We start from the raw sequence: 15111 nt of genomic DNA, 5'->3' as shown, positions 1-15111 counted from the left end.
TTTATTTCAAAGTTAATTTTGCGCTGCACCTTTGATACTCTCTCAGGGGTTCCTCTTCAGGCCATACCCAGAATGTGGATTCATCTTAATGATGGGGACTGTAGTCATTGGTGTAGCGCTGCTTGCTGGAACCTTATCTGCACCAGAGGGAACACTGCACAAGCTCTTAACATCATCCCTATCAGTCCCTGATACAGGTCCACTGGTCAGACTTGCCCTGCTTCCCCTGGTAAGGGGTTCCCACTCCTCCTCCCATGGGGACTTTTCTGAAGTCTCCCCTCTCAGACTGGAGGGACTAACTCCTGTTGATGCAGGAAACTGGCCTTTAATGACTGTTAACAGGCCTCTCCCAGGAGCCACTTTGCTTGTTGCAACTCTCCCCACTAGGGCATCCCCCATTCTCTGCGTGGGTGCATTGGTACCTTCTTTAGCTTTTACAGTCTCAGCTGTTTCCATGCCAATCACGCCCAGAGGAACTGCAGTATCTCCATTGCTGATTCTGCTACTTGTATAGCCACCGATTGGGTTCCAGGGGGTCTTTTCTCCCAAGATTGTAGTCTCTGCTCCAGCAGCTAAAATTTGGGTGAGAGCTGATTGGGGTTAACACCAACATGCCGCTGCTGGACAGTTTTTGGTAAAGGAGTCAGCCCACTGATAGTGCCACCCTGTCTCCGCAAACTCCTCTACAGAAGCAGTGCTACTGCTTCTACTGCTTGCAGCCATCTTTCCCGGAGCCCACTTATGTATTCACAATTCACCCAGCCACTGCCTCTACCCAAGATGGCGGCCGTAGTATATATCCACTCCTGCCTCTTCCGGGGATCACTGTAACTTCCAAAATGGCTATGGTTCCTTTTCCTGTAGCCAATTTCCTCTTCCTGCGTTCTGTCACTGGTCCACAGCCCCAGTTTCAAACTGTTTACCCAACACGCTGCTAAGCAATCTCAGTTCTTTCCAACAATCTCCACAAGCTCCTTTCCAATGGCTATGTCACTTTCCCTGGTATCCCCTCCTGCAGTTGGTACTGAATCCTGCCGACTACGCCAAATTCAATGTAGCACCAGTACACTTGGGAGTCACGCTGACATGAGGATTCAGTCAACAATTCTTTATTACAATACAGGGGGAATCTTCACATCCAAGCCAGGTTGCAGAACTTTATTTCTGAACACATCCCAGGCATACGTATAGGCGGAAGCTCAAACACATTACCTACATGTCACAAACTAGCTTCACTCTCAGGGAATTTTGCACCGCTTTCCAGTCCTAGCAGTCCGGTACTCTCCTAGTACTCTCCTAGTACCCCTCTGCCCTACTCTGGATAGACATTCTGTCTTCCCACCAAAGGCTCTACCCCCTGGTCCCTACATTGACTCTCTGTGCCTGACTGCGGCTCCTAAGCCCCTACCTCCTCGTTGGGGTACATCAAATTGAAAAAAAGAAGAAACGGCACAGGTTACACAGTGGGATTCTACACAGCTTATCTGTTATCTATTATCTAGCCTGTGCTTGAATGGCTGACCCCATGGCTACACAGCGGCTTATTCATATAAACTATAGTAGAGGTTTACAATAGTAAACTTCCAGCATATTAAAATAACTCCATTCGACAGTTACTGAATGTGCTAATATTTATACAGAGCAATAGCTTCAAATTGAAAAAACAAACCATGATTCAGTCTGTGTAGAAACCATTAATTGGGATACACTTTTTTTTGTAACTTAAATGTTTTTATTAAGGAAGTAAAGAAGAAAGAAAAGGTAAAATATATATAAACAGTGCATATAGGTTACCACAACATAAAAGGGTAAAGTCAGAGGGTTGTATTGCCTCATTAGGTTGGGTGATTTGGGTTCACATATCCTGGGAACTATTTATATGGTCATAGTTGTTATGTGGCCTTACTTTAGTGATCATGAAAGGGTTTTGTCCAGAGATAAAAAGCTGAGCCGGTTGAAATAGTTGGATGTCCATTGGCTCAGTCATTTAGGACCCACCAGTTCCGACATGGCCCACATTTCCAGAAATTGAGTATTTTTGTTCTGTATATGGGCAATTCTGGATTCAGTCTCTTTGTTGCTGTTTACTCTCTGTTACTTTGCGTAATGAGGGTGGAGCTGCTGATTTCCATTAGATCATAATTACTTTTTGACGCAGAAAAATTTGTCGCACATCCAATTGTCGCAAGAATAGTCACGCATCAAAATAGTCTCGGGCAGCAAAAGAATAGTCGCACATCCAAAAGAATAGTCTCGGGTGGCAAAAGAATGGTTGCGGGTCCAAAATTTGTTGCAAGAATTGTCTCAGGCGTCAAAAGAATGGTTGCGGGTCCAAAATTTGTCGTAAGAATAGTCTCGGGCGTCAAAAGAATGGTTGCGGGTCCGAAAAATTGTCGCAAGAATAGTCTCTGGAGGCAAAAGAATGTTCGCTGGTCCAAAATTTGTCGCAAGAATAGTCTCGGGAGGCAAAAGAATGGTTGTGGTTCCAAAAATTGTTGCAAGAATAGTCTCGGGTGTCAAAAGAATAGTCGCGGGTCCAAAAATTGTCACAAGAATAGTCTCAGGCATCAAAAGAATAGTCGCTGGTCCAAAAATTGTCGCAAGAATAGTCTCGGGTGTTAAAAGAATAGTCGCGGGTCCAAAAATTGTCGCGAGAATAGTTTTGGGCATTAAAAGAATGGTCGCGGGGCCAAAAATTGTCGCAAGGATAGTCTCGGGCGTCAAAAGAATAGTCGCAAGAATAGTTTTGGGCATTAAAAGAATGGTCGCGGGTCCAAAAATTGTCGCAAGTATAGTCTCGGGCCTCAAAAGAATAGTCACGGGCAACAATTTTTTTCCCCCCCACAACATTACACTGAATACACTGGAATACTCATAAACTACATTCAAAATTCTAGTAAGACAAATTCAGACCATTCTTACTGACTCACCTCTGGTCTCCCAGGAGATTTCCTTTCTCCGATTTAGGGAATTGGTGACCGAGCAAGTGATATTTGATGTGGGCGGCAGGTAAATAGCACTAATAATACAGTATAAACTCTTCTCATCTTTGAAAACTTTTTCCATTGATGGAATTACTTTGTTCCCCTTAGTATCAGTCCATGTCAGTTGAGGTTCCGGGTACCAGCCATCGGACTCACAATACACAGTGTCATAGGTAACTGAAGAAATTTTAGGGGGAGATCCAACAGCTGAAACACAGAGAGATATAATTAGAGGTGCAGTTGTACTGCCTGTTACCCATAACTTTCAGCAATAACATACTATAGGCTATAGGTTCCTGGATAGGTGAAACACTTGGGAAACAGTTCATGGATGGTACAGGACCCCTTTGCACTGGGAGCTAGGCACTTGATCCTTCTCCCCTTACAGTAGCACGGCTGGGGGTGCTAAGATATCCTTATAACTGGGAGGGGGATGTCATAAACACTAACCACTTTTTTGTTGGTGATGGGGAGGGAAAATTAAATACAGATGCTGGTAGGGGTGTGGGTTGGACTCAAGTACAGGTACCGTTGTATTATTACAGAGAAAAGGAAATCATTTAACCATGAAATAAACCCAATAGGGCTGTTCTGCCCCAATAAGGGGTAATTATATCTTAGTTGGGATCAAGTACAGGTACTGTTTTATTATTACAGAGAAAAGGGAATCATTTAATCATTAAATAAACCCAATAGGGCTGTTCTGCCCCAATAAGGGGTAATTATATCTTAGTTGGGATCAAGTACAGGTACTGTTTTATTATTACAGAGAAAAGGGAATCATTTAACCATGAAATAAACCCAATAGGGCTGTTCTGCCCCAATAAGGGGTAATTATATCTTAGTTGGGATCAAGTACAGGTACTGTTTTATTATTACAGAGAAAAGGGAATCATTTAACCATTAAATAAACCCAATAGGGCTGTTCTGCCCCAATAAGAGGTAATTATATCTTAGTTGGGATCAAGTACAGGTACAGGATCATTCTTAAAATTTTGAATTAATTGATTAAAATAGTTTATGGGAGATGGTATTTCTGTAATTTGTTTCATTCTTGTCTGTTACTGGCAGGTTACACTACCATGCAAAAAGATTGTTGAAAATGTTCTTGTACTCACTCACCCCCTTTTTTCTGACTTTGTGGCTGGTCCTGGCTCTCTTGGTCACACGGGATACTGACTCCATTTTTCTTATGTGAGCAAATTGTCAGGTCGCTAAGAACTAAAGAAAGGGACGTACGACCAGTCAGTGATATGCAGGGGGGACTGAGTCTATGCCTCCCCAATGCCCTTCTAAAAAAAACAACAAATCTTCTAAGAAATGTGCCTACTTGTCCTTGTTTGTTGGGGGGGGGATTTCTGCTGATTAGTGACTGTAAAAAATAATCACTAGCTGTCGACTCCAGTGAGTCCAGTGTATGAGGACATCATGCAAGATTTCTATAGGAAAGCTTAAGAGCCGAACTAAGCACTAAGCATTATAATGTAAAATGTACTTATTATAAAGTGTAGCAGTAAAAAGAAAAAAACAAAACCAGGTCTGGAGCATCCTGGATAACACTAATAAACCTGTCACTGTCCATGGTCCCCCCCCCAAAAAGCCCCAGGTAACCCCAGGTTATAAAACCCCAGGTCTGGAGCATTCTGGATAACACTAATAAACCTGTGGAGGTCTTATTATTAAGTGTAGCCGTAAAAAGAAAAAAAACCCCAGGTCTGGAGCATCCTGGATAACACTTATTAACCTGTCACTGTCTGTGCTCCCCAACTTCACTACTGGGATGATTTCTGACAAATTGGCGAGATGTTGGAATATTAATGCTGGGAGTTGCTTCCATTCATTCTCAAGAGCATTAGTGAGGTTGGGAACAGGCCTGGCTCACAGTGGGGGTTCCAGTTCATCCAACAGGGGTTCCCTTGGGTTGGGGCCAGGGCTCTGTGCAGTTCTTCCCTATGATGTACATTTTATATAAGTTGCTAAAATTGCCAATTATTGATTTTTTTATTACAAGGTACTGTACACTAATGTGTAATAACACTTGTGTAGTTTGTACAGTATATTGAGTTATATACTTAGGAGCAATATCGGCCAGCATTTCTCATTTATAATTTGAATACACCAAAATAAATTAATAGCTTTTAGAATATGGCTTTTTAAATATTTAAGAAATAGTGTGAAATGATTTTATACAACTCTGTCTCTATTTGCATTAGGAAATGGTATAGTCTGTTTGGCATTAGATACTTTAGAAAACGCGGTGCTAAGAGTAGCCCAGGAAATAAAGAAATCACACAATTGTAGAAAGTAGGGCAGCTGATAAAGGTGCTGATAGACCAGTATTATGTGAAGACAGCAGTTCCTCAGTCTCAGAGGCTTTAATAATGAGCTTAGAAACTCATAAATTACCAAACTGTGAAACACAGGAACCACTAGTGCAAGGGGACTTTGACCAAAGCAGCGTCAAGGCAACCGGTCATATTTACCATTCCTGAACCTCACATGTACTTGGTAACTATATAATAAAGACACCACAAGTTCTAGATGAATTTGAAAAGGCAGCTTTTTTAAAGGAGAACTAAAGCTTAGATAAAGAAGTAGGCTAGAAATGTTTTGGGCTTCTGTACCTTTAGCAGGGAAGATCTGTGCCCCCAAAATGCCCCAGTAGCCCCCCATCTTCTTTTCTGATGCACAACATACTGCATATACAAAATCTAAATGGCATGGTATGTAGAAGATCAGAGAACTTTTTCCCCTGTTTTTCTGTCTATGACATCATCCAGACCGTTTAAAGACTGGTGAGAAATCTGATTGGCTGGGAGTCCCAAAACACTTCTGGGAGAAGAGGAGAACTCAAGGAGTGCCTGGCTTTGGAGCCTAAACCAGGGGTTGGGCCAGCAGGTTATAAAGGGGTCCCTACTGCAGTGCCAGCCGGAAAGCCAGAACCAGAGGAATAGAGCAGCGGAGAAGTGAAAAAACTGCCAGTAACCAGAGAGGCTGTGGAGTGCTCAACTATACGCTCAACTATACGCTCAACTATACGCTACTTTGTACGTAGGTATTCTTAGGTTAATGGTTTAAAGTTACGGTACGGATCTTTGATGTTGAAAAGATCATATAATGAACGAGGTGGTATGAAGGCCTGGTGGGAAGGTGGAATAGAAATAGAGGAGTAAATGGGGAAGATTGAGTATGTGGATGTAAAATGGTCTTTGTTTTGTCCCTCATTACAGTAGAGTGTTTGATCATTATATTGTGGTGACTCCATTTGTGTCCAACCATAGAAGAACTGCTGCTTTAGTTCCACCCATCTGATGCAGTGTCCCGGCGCGTGCCATTTAACCAACTGAGCCAGAGTGGCTGCTTTACTTTAGTTTTCCAAATGGGGAAAACTAGGCCCCTATATGATGTAGGCGGACAACACAGGTGTTTGTTTATCTTGTGCCTTATAAAATCTGGGCAGGAAGGCAGGTTGGTGTACTTGTAGGTCCCTACTAGTCTCTGACCCAGAGGTGGAGCAATGGGGTAGAGCTGATGGTAGATGTGCCATCTGTTTTTGCTGCCCCAGTGTTAAAGGATGTTGCAAAAAATTAAGTTGAAAGTTGGGGCATTTTTACTGAACTATCCCCTCCCCCTTAATAAACAGGGAAATTTGTCCTGAGCTCCCTATCAAGCCTTAAACAAACCCCTCCGTTCTCTTAAAAAGCAGCCTTTGAGCAGCTCATTATCAGTGACTTCTCAATGTACTGGTAATTAGTTTTATCAGCTCCTCTTGTGCTCGGCAGGGCCAGGAAGTGACAGGAAGAGCTAAAGTGAAACTGATTTCATTTAAGTCAGGCAGAATAACATTAAATCAATAAGATCATGACCTCAAAGGAAAATGATATGTTCAGATGAATGCAAAACTCCAGTAAATACTAGACTCACATTTTTACCATTTTTACTTATTTAAGATGTTGTTCTTCTGGACAGTGTATGGTTATTATGATGCAATTGATACATATGAAACACATTTCAGGCAATGAAAAGATATGAATTCACTTAGAACTTTATAACTCTGTCCACTTACCATTAACCTGTAGTTGTACTGTTGTTCTTCCATGATGTTCGGTGGACTCAACAAAACAATAATATTTCCCAGAATCCTGAGCTGTGACGTTACGGATCATCAATGGGAAAATTCCCCTAGTGATGTTCTCTTTTAGCAGTTCTGTTCTGTTAGCAAACTGTGGCATCTGGGCTGTGTAATCATCTTTCCCATTAATATAAAGATGAACATAGGGCTGGTACATTGGTTTAAACCAGCGTATTTCCATGTTTTCTGCGTTCATCTCAGGAGCCAGGCGACAAGGTAACAGCACATCTGACCCAAATGTAGCAACAACTGATGGTGCCGATATGACCATCAATCTGGCTGTAAAATATAAAATATTATTCCAAATTTTTCAAATTTTCCAAATTAGAGTGTTACTTAAATATCAATACTAAGAGATGAGGGCCCCTCCCACCTCTACCACTTTCTATAGAAAGGGGAAAATTGTATGTATGTATGTATGTATAACTTTATTTATAAAGCGCCACAAGGTACTCAGCACTGTACAATCTTACAATATACACAGTTACACACAGGGAGGACAAGTGTTATAATAAATACAATAAATAAGTATAAATACACAGGGAGTAAGTGCCTGAGGTATGAGACACAGTAGGAAGGAGGTCCCTGCCCCGTAGAGCTTACAATCTAAGTGGTTGGGTAACATACAGGCACAAACTGGAAGGTAAGAGGCACCAGGTATGGGCATTTGCCCTTAAGTGCAGGACTGGGCAAAATAATGTTTTAGTGCCCCAGAAGGTAACAGCTGAGATCTTAAAGAGAGTGGGTGAGTGTTCCCTACGGAGGGATTCAGGGATAGAGTTCCAGAGGGAAGGAGCAGCGAGAGAGAAAGGGTTAAAAAATTTAAAAAGCATAGAGTTTATTTAGTGTTGCTATGATATCACTAATTAAAATCAATGGAAGGAGGAGATACTGTTAAATAAAATTAATGGGAATAAGTCTGGGGAAGCTCATTACTAGCACTTATATTGTAGTGTTGCCCACTGTGACCTACAGCACTTATATTTGCCTATTTGTGTCTGTAAGTTTCCCTCCCATATAGATTGTAAGCTCTACGGGGCAGGGACCTCCATCCTCTTGTGCCTTTGACTCTTACCCTCCCATATAGATTGTAAGCTCTACGGGGCAGGGACCTCCATCCTCTTGTGTCTTTGACTCTTACCCTCCCATATAGATTGTAAGCTCTACGGGGCAGGGACCTCCATCCTCTTGTGTCTTTGACTCTTACCCTCCCATATAGATTGTAAGCTCTACGGGGCAGGGACCTCCATCCTCTTGTGCCTTTGACTCTTACCCTCCCATATAGATTGTAAGCTCTACGGGGCAGGGACCTCCATCCTCTTGTGCCTTTGACTCTTACCCTCCCATATAGATTGTAAGCTCTACGGGGCAGGGACCTCCATCCTCTTGTGTCTTTGACTCTTACCCTCCCATATAGATTGTAAGCTCTACGGGGCAGGGACCTCCATCCTCTTGTGCCTTTGACTCTTACCCTCCCATATAGATTGTAAGCTCTACAGGGCAGGGACCTCCATCCTCTTGTGCCTTTGACTCTTACCCTCCCATATAGATTGTAAGCTCTACGGGGCAGGGACTTCCATCCTCTTGTGCCTTTGACTCTTACCCTCCCATATAGATTGTAAGCTCTACGGGGCAGGGACCTCCATCCTCTTGTGTCTTTGACTCTTACCCTTCCATATAGATTGTAAGCTCTACGGGGCAGGGACCTCCATCCTCTTGTGTCTTTGTCTCTTACCCTCCCATATAGATTGTAAGCTCTACGCGGCAGGGACCTCCATCCTCTTGTGTCTTTTACTCTTACCCTCCCATATAGATTGTAAGCTCTACGGGGCAGGGACCCCCATCCTCTTGTGTCTTTGACTCTTACCCTCCCATATAGATTGTAAGCTCTACGGGGCAGGGACCTCCATTCTCTTGTGTCTTTGACTCTTACCCTCCCATATAGATTGTAAGCTCTACGGGGCAGGGACCTCCATCCTCTTGTGTCTTTGACCCTTAACTTATTGCAACTGTATCTTTTATTTATTTGTATTTATTGTTATACTGTGTATTTATCTATTATCTTAATAACCCCCTGTTTGCATTAATGTATTCTACAGTACAGCGCTGCGTACATAAGTAGCACTTTATAAATAAAGATATACATATATTACTGAGCGAAACGCGTAGCAACTAATTGATTTTTTCACATTGTAATCACAAATTGTGCATGAAGGAGAAATCGCTATTGCGTTCCACTGCGGAACTCACGCAACACTAACAGGCAAGCGCCATTTTCTATGAAGGCGAGAGGAGGTGCCGTAAGTGGGAAGCGGCGGAGAAGGCAGAGAAGAGTGGAAATACTATAAATAATGCGCTCAAGCTTGGGGAGATTGTTCTGTTTAATCACTATATAATGTCTATGCTACACGTATATATCGTCTGGGGGACGCCCCATAGTAGTCGCTGGTGTATGCTAAAAGTAGAATTGCTTAACAAATGAACAGTGAATATATTAACTTGCCTAATTTTTTGGCCGCTAGAGACTGTGGTAATATTGCTTTGTATATAGAACTACGTATCATTAGAATGAAATATTGTGTGATTGTGAATGGTGATAGGCTGGCCAGCCAAGTTTAAATTGATTTTAATGTGATATCATATCAATACTAAATAAACACTATTCTGTAAAATATAAAACCAGGCACAAAACAGATACAGCTATTATATAAACTAAAGAAAACCCTGCTTCATCTAAATAAACAATTTTCATATAAATATACTTTTTTAGTAGTATGTGCCATTGGGTAATCCTAAATAGCAAACTGCCATTTTATGTACTAAGGGCCGCCCCCTGGGATCATAGGAGTCACAGTGCACACAAACAAGCCAAGGCACACATACATGCTAGGCCCCATCAGCCAATGAATGGGCAGAGTTCTGCCTTTTGCTCCCACACTACTTCCTGTTACAGTTAGAGCTGCATCACTTCCTGTCAGCTGATCTCTGAGGGAGCACACAGCCCATCACTAAATGGCGGCTCAAGGGAAAGGATGTAAAAGGGCAATATTTACTGATATATATATTCCAGTTTGGTGAGATTTTTTAATAGGCCACTTAGCATAATATAAACTGTCTGTCATTTAACAGACTCTCAGTGAAAACTATAACACCCATTATAGGCATAAAGCCATTTTGTGTATAAAAGCACTTACCTGAAAGAGATTCCTTATGCAGGGAACAGAGAATGAAGATGGCAATCACAATGTTGTGCATGATAGATGCCATCATTTCCAACAACTAACCAATCTGAAATCAGGGTACAGATAAATATGTGTAAATATGTGGATTCCTCTTCCTGCACGCAGTCTATTCAAGCAGAAAAGAAAGTAATGTTATCAAACTGTGCAAGAATTTTGCTCTGCAGCAATCTGGTGTAGGCTTTAGACTGAAACCGAAATCCCAGATCTAAATGGCCCCTCTAGTCAGAACAATATACAGATAAGATACTTATGTGAGGAACAGAGCCCAACTAACATAGGATGGCCAAAGTCTGATTCTGGCTATATAACATGAAACCCCCAACCAGGGCCACCATCAGTGAGGGACAGGGGGGACTGTTGTCCCGGGTCTGAAAAGATCTTCATGCAAAGGGGGGGGGGCCCTGCTGAGTAGTGACACACAATTTGCGTAACTTCCTCAAAAACTACCCAGATATGCCTAGTGCAGGGATCCCTTATCCGGAAACCCATTATCCAGAAAGTTCCAAATTACATAAAGGTCATCTCCCATAGACTCAATTTTAAACAAATAATTCAGATTTTTAAGAATGATTTGCCTTTTCTCTATAATAATGAAACAGTACCTGTACTTGATCCCAACTAAGATATAATTACCCCTTATTGGGGGCAGAACAGCCCTATTGGGTTTATTTAATGGTTAAATGATTCCCTTTTCTCTGTAATAATAAAACAGTACCTGTACTTGATCCCAACTAAGATATAATTACCCCTTATTGGGGCAGAACAGCCCTATTGGGTTTATTTAATGGTTAAATGATTCCCTTTTCTCTGTAATAATAAAACAGTACCTGTACTTGATCCCAACTAAGATATAATTACCCCTTATTGGGGCAGAACAGCCCTATTGGGTTTATTTAATGGTTAAATGATTCCCTTTTCTCTGTAATAATAAAACAGTACCTGTACTTGATCCCAACTAAGATATAATTACTCCTTATTGGATGCAAAATGATTCTATTGGGTTTATTTAATGTTTACATTAATTTTAGTAGACTTTGCAGAAATTGCACCAAAATAAATAATAAGCATTTGTTTTTTTACCACATAAAGGAAGACTTATGGAAAAACTGCATCCAAAATTAAACATTCAGCAAAGTAACATTCCTCTAGTAAATATCTCTTTCAAAAGCAACAATATCCCCATAGGAAGGGGTTTCCTACAAAATTGCAAAGAAATGTATTAGCAGCAACTATTAATTCCATCCAAAAAGGCAACCAAGCCCCGGAACATACAGTTCTATGTTGTTGTAAAGTGGCCACTCAGAGTAAGATAGATTTGATAATAGATAAAAAAAAGTGTAAACCCCAAAAACACACCCTAGGGCTGGAGCTCCTGTTAGCAGAAAATTGCATCAGCCGGGGGTATTTTTTTCCTCTTCTTATCTCCAGGCACGGGCAGGCACATACATGAATAAGCTGGATCACTGTAAGTTTGGTTTTTGATTTCGATAATAATCCTGCATTGGGGACAAGTGGGGGACTTCACAGGACTTTGTGCAATGCACAAATGTATTGGTGTAAGTCGGCGTTTTGCTCCAACACAGACGCCCTTTCTCAAGACATCACAAACAACAGAGCCAGTGGGGAGTGAAAAAATGGCGCCAAAATCCACCGCTATGAAATAACTAGCACATAGTTTGCACATTGAATTATACATTATGCATATAAAATGCCACAAAGTAAAGTGTCAAAGTATCAGTACCAAAGGCCAAGGTCCCTACAGTAGTAAAGAATGCAGAGAACGCAGGACACATAGACAAAGAGGAGATGCATATGACCGCCATGCTCAGATCAATTAAAACAAGTAAAGGTTATTCATAGCCACACTTATAGCCAACATTATACAGAATACTCCTGGCTCAACAGGCAACATTACCCCTGCACAATATGGGAGTATATGACAAGAGCAAAAAGGTAGTAGATCAGAGGCAGATTATAATACCCCAGTTACATATCCAGGGTCATTATGTGCCGTCGGGGGCTCTGTATGCAGAAACTGCGAGTTACTGCGCTACTTGCATTTGGGGTCTGTAGATAACTACATACATTGGTATATCTATGCTTATTGGCCATCAAACTGTTCAGCAGACCTGTGCCGTTCATATTTGGGGTGATTTGCCATTGTATGTAAAAAATTGTGTGAGATAAAAATGGCAAATGGCAACATTTTTTTAGGTGACTTTCAGAAATGCCATCAAAACTGCTAAGTTTAGGAAAGCTTTGTTGTTTGGTGTAGAAAGGTGTCTTTACTAGTGATGAGCGAATCTGTCCCATTTCGCTTCGCCGAAAAATTAGCAAATCTTTCAAAAGATTCGCAAAATGGCGGAAAATTTGTGAAATGGCGGAAATGACACGTGTCAAAAAAAACCTGTTGCCCGGCAAATTTTTTCATCCGTTTCGTGAAACAATCCGCCAATGGCGAAATGCAGAAATTCGCCGCAAATCCATGCCAGCCAAAACATTTCGCCCATCACTAGTCCCATGTTTTATTTGTCAGAATGTGCACTTTCCAAAAATATATGGTTTTCTGGGGGTCTCTGTATAGTTAGGGGGTCTTACGACATTATAAGTCAAATTCATATGCATTACTTTTATTTGAAGTCTGTACATACTAGATTTGTTGATATAAATATGCACATTGGGCATCAAACTGTTCAGTGGACCCCTGGGGTTCATATTTAGGGTGTTTTATCTTGGTACCTAATGCTATGTGGGAGATAAGATGCTGCAAACTGGAAGCTTTGAAGGAATTTTTGGAAATGTCATCAAAATCACCAAATTTAGGAAAGCTGTGCAGCTTGGTACTTTGGAGTAGAAAGACATGGGTACCCATTTTAGATTCGGGGGTATGCCACATACTTAGGTAAACCTATTCACATTGGGCATCAAACTATTTAGTGGATCCCTGGCGTTCATATTTAGGGTGTTTTATCCTGGTACCTAATGATATGTGGGAGATAAGAAGCTATAGACTGGAAGCTTTGAAACAATTTTTCAAAAATTTCACATTTTCTTATAAAAACTGGTACATTTAGGAAAGCATTGCAACTTGGTAATTTGGAGTAGACAGACAGTTGTGCCTATTCTGGATCCATCAGAATCTGTTCTTTCCAAAAATGTATCGTTTTTTAGGGTAAACCTACTCTAAGTGGAATATTTGGCCTTGAAATCTAAAGTATGGAGCTTTCTGGAGCAGTGCTTTGGGAGTTTGGTAGGTACTGCTGGGAGTTTGTGACCTATACAAGTGAGAAATCTCCATAAAACTATATATATTTGGTATTGGCACGTTCAGGAGACATGGGACTTTCCAAATCAGTTGTATATTTGTGCATAAAATAATTCATGTTTCTGATATGTGTGTTTATATTATGGAAAATATTATTTTTCTTAATTTTTTGATATTTAGAAGCCTATATCTTGTTACAGAATTGGAATTAAACAAAAATTCTACCATATTTTGAAAGCTTAGGTTGTCCTGAAAAAAACGATATATTTTTTTTCCCAGGTAAACTAAAGGTTCTCTCTAGGAAAGGCCCCTAAAGTGCAAAATGTTCAAAAATGGTACAATTTCCACTTTGACCAAATCGGCTGGCAGTTAAGTATGTTGGGAACAGGGGTTATTTGCACTTGTCCCATAAGGGCTCCTTTACAGTTGATTTAATATATAATTTATATATCCCTCCCTGTTACGAGGAGATTACAAGGTAAGACAATGTTATTGAGTAGATATAAGAGTGCATAATCTCAGAGCGGTACCTGTTGCTGGCAGCGTCTCTTCTGGACCTGGTGAGTTTAGGTATCCAAAACCGAGCAGAACTCTCCCATACGCAATGAACTAGGGCTCTTTTCTATCACTTGCTTGGCTTGAGCTGTAGCACCGGCTGTGCCTGAGGAAGGTTCCACTAAGGGATCAGTGTGTAATGCGACAGCGACAGTCAGTAGCTGCAGAGAGTGAGCTTGTGTGGTTTGAGGTTGAGGGCTCAGTATTTGTCACGATATGTATTTCCTGTATGTGCTACTCTGCATGACCCATAGACCTGTAACCCACACTTTCCCCGCCTAGGGATAAAATAAATAAGTGTTTAGTTATAGTTCTGCTGTTGTGCTTGTCTGTATTGTAAATGGTATCATTGGGGTGGATATAAAATGGGTTTAAAGCCTGACACCTTCTCTGTAGAGGTACAAAATGGATCCTTGTTCTGTTCCTTCTCTATTAATAAGCCTTAATTATTATATAACCTTCAGTTTTTACTATTCCCTATGGGACCAAACTGTAAATTATATGCTTATAAACAACTATTGGCCAATTCTTTAATGAAACTGCCGCAAAAATTCACAGCTCCAAAAGTTTGCAGAGTGAGGAAAAAGTTGCAGTCATGTCAAATAGAAGTCATGCAGTAGCCACGTTTCATGACAAGTGAAATGGGACAAATTCTCTCATCACTAATTTTTAACAGTAGATTACAATGGATAAGATTTATAAAGATGTTAGATGTCACCTCGGAGGTACATGACCTGTATAAAAGCACTCAGCCATGGAACTCCTCTGTGACTTATAATATCCCTATATTTTACAATAAGGGGTACTTTATTCACTATATAATATACAAGAGCCACAAATAACCTTTATATGGCCATGGAACCCCTCTGTGACTTATAATATCCCTATATGTTACAATAAGGGGTACTTTATTCACTATATAATATACAAGAG

Source organism: Xenopus tropicalis, chromosome 8, assembly GCF_000004195.4.
Source record: "Xenopus tropicalis strain Nigerian chromosome 8, UCB_Xtro_10.0, whole genome shotgun sequence".
NCBI classification, from domain to species: domain Eukaryota; kingdom Metazoa; phylum Chordata; class Amphibia; order Anura; family Pipidae; genus Xenopus; species Xenopus tropicalis.
The sequence above is the reverse complement of the archived record's forward strand: the minus strand, read 5'-3'. Positions refer to the sequence as shown.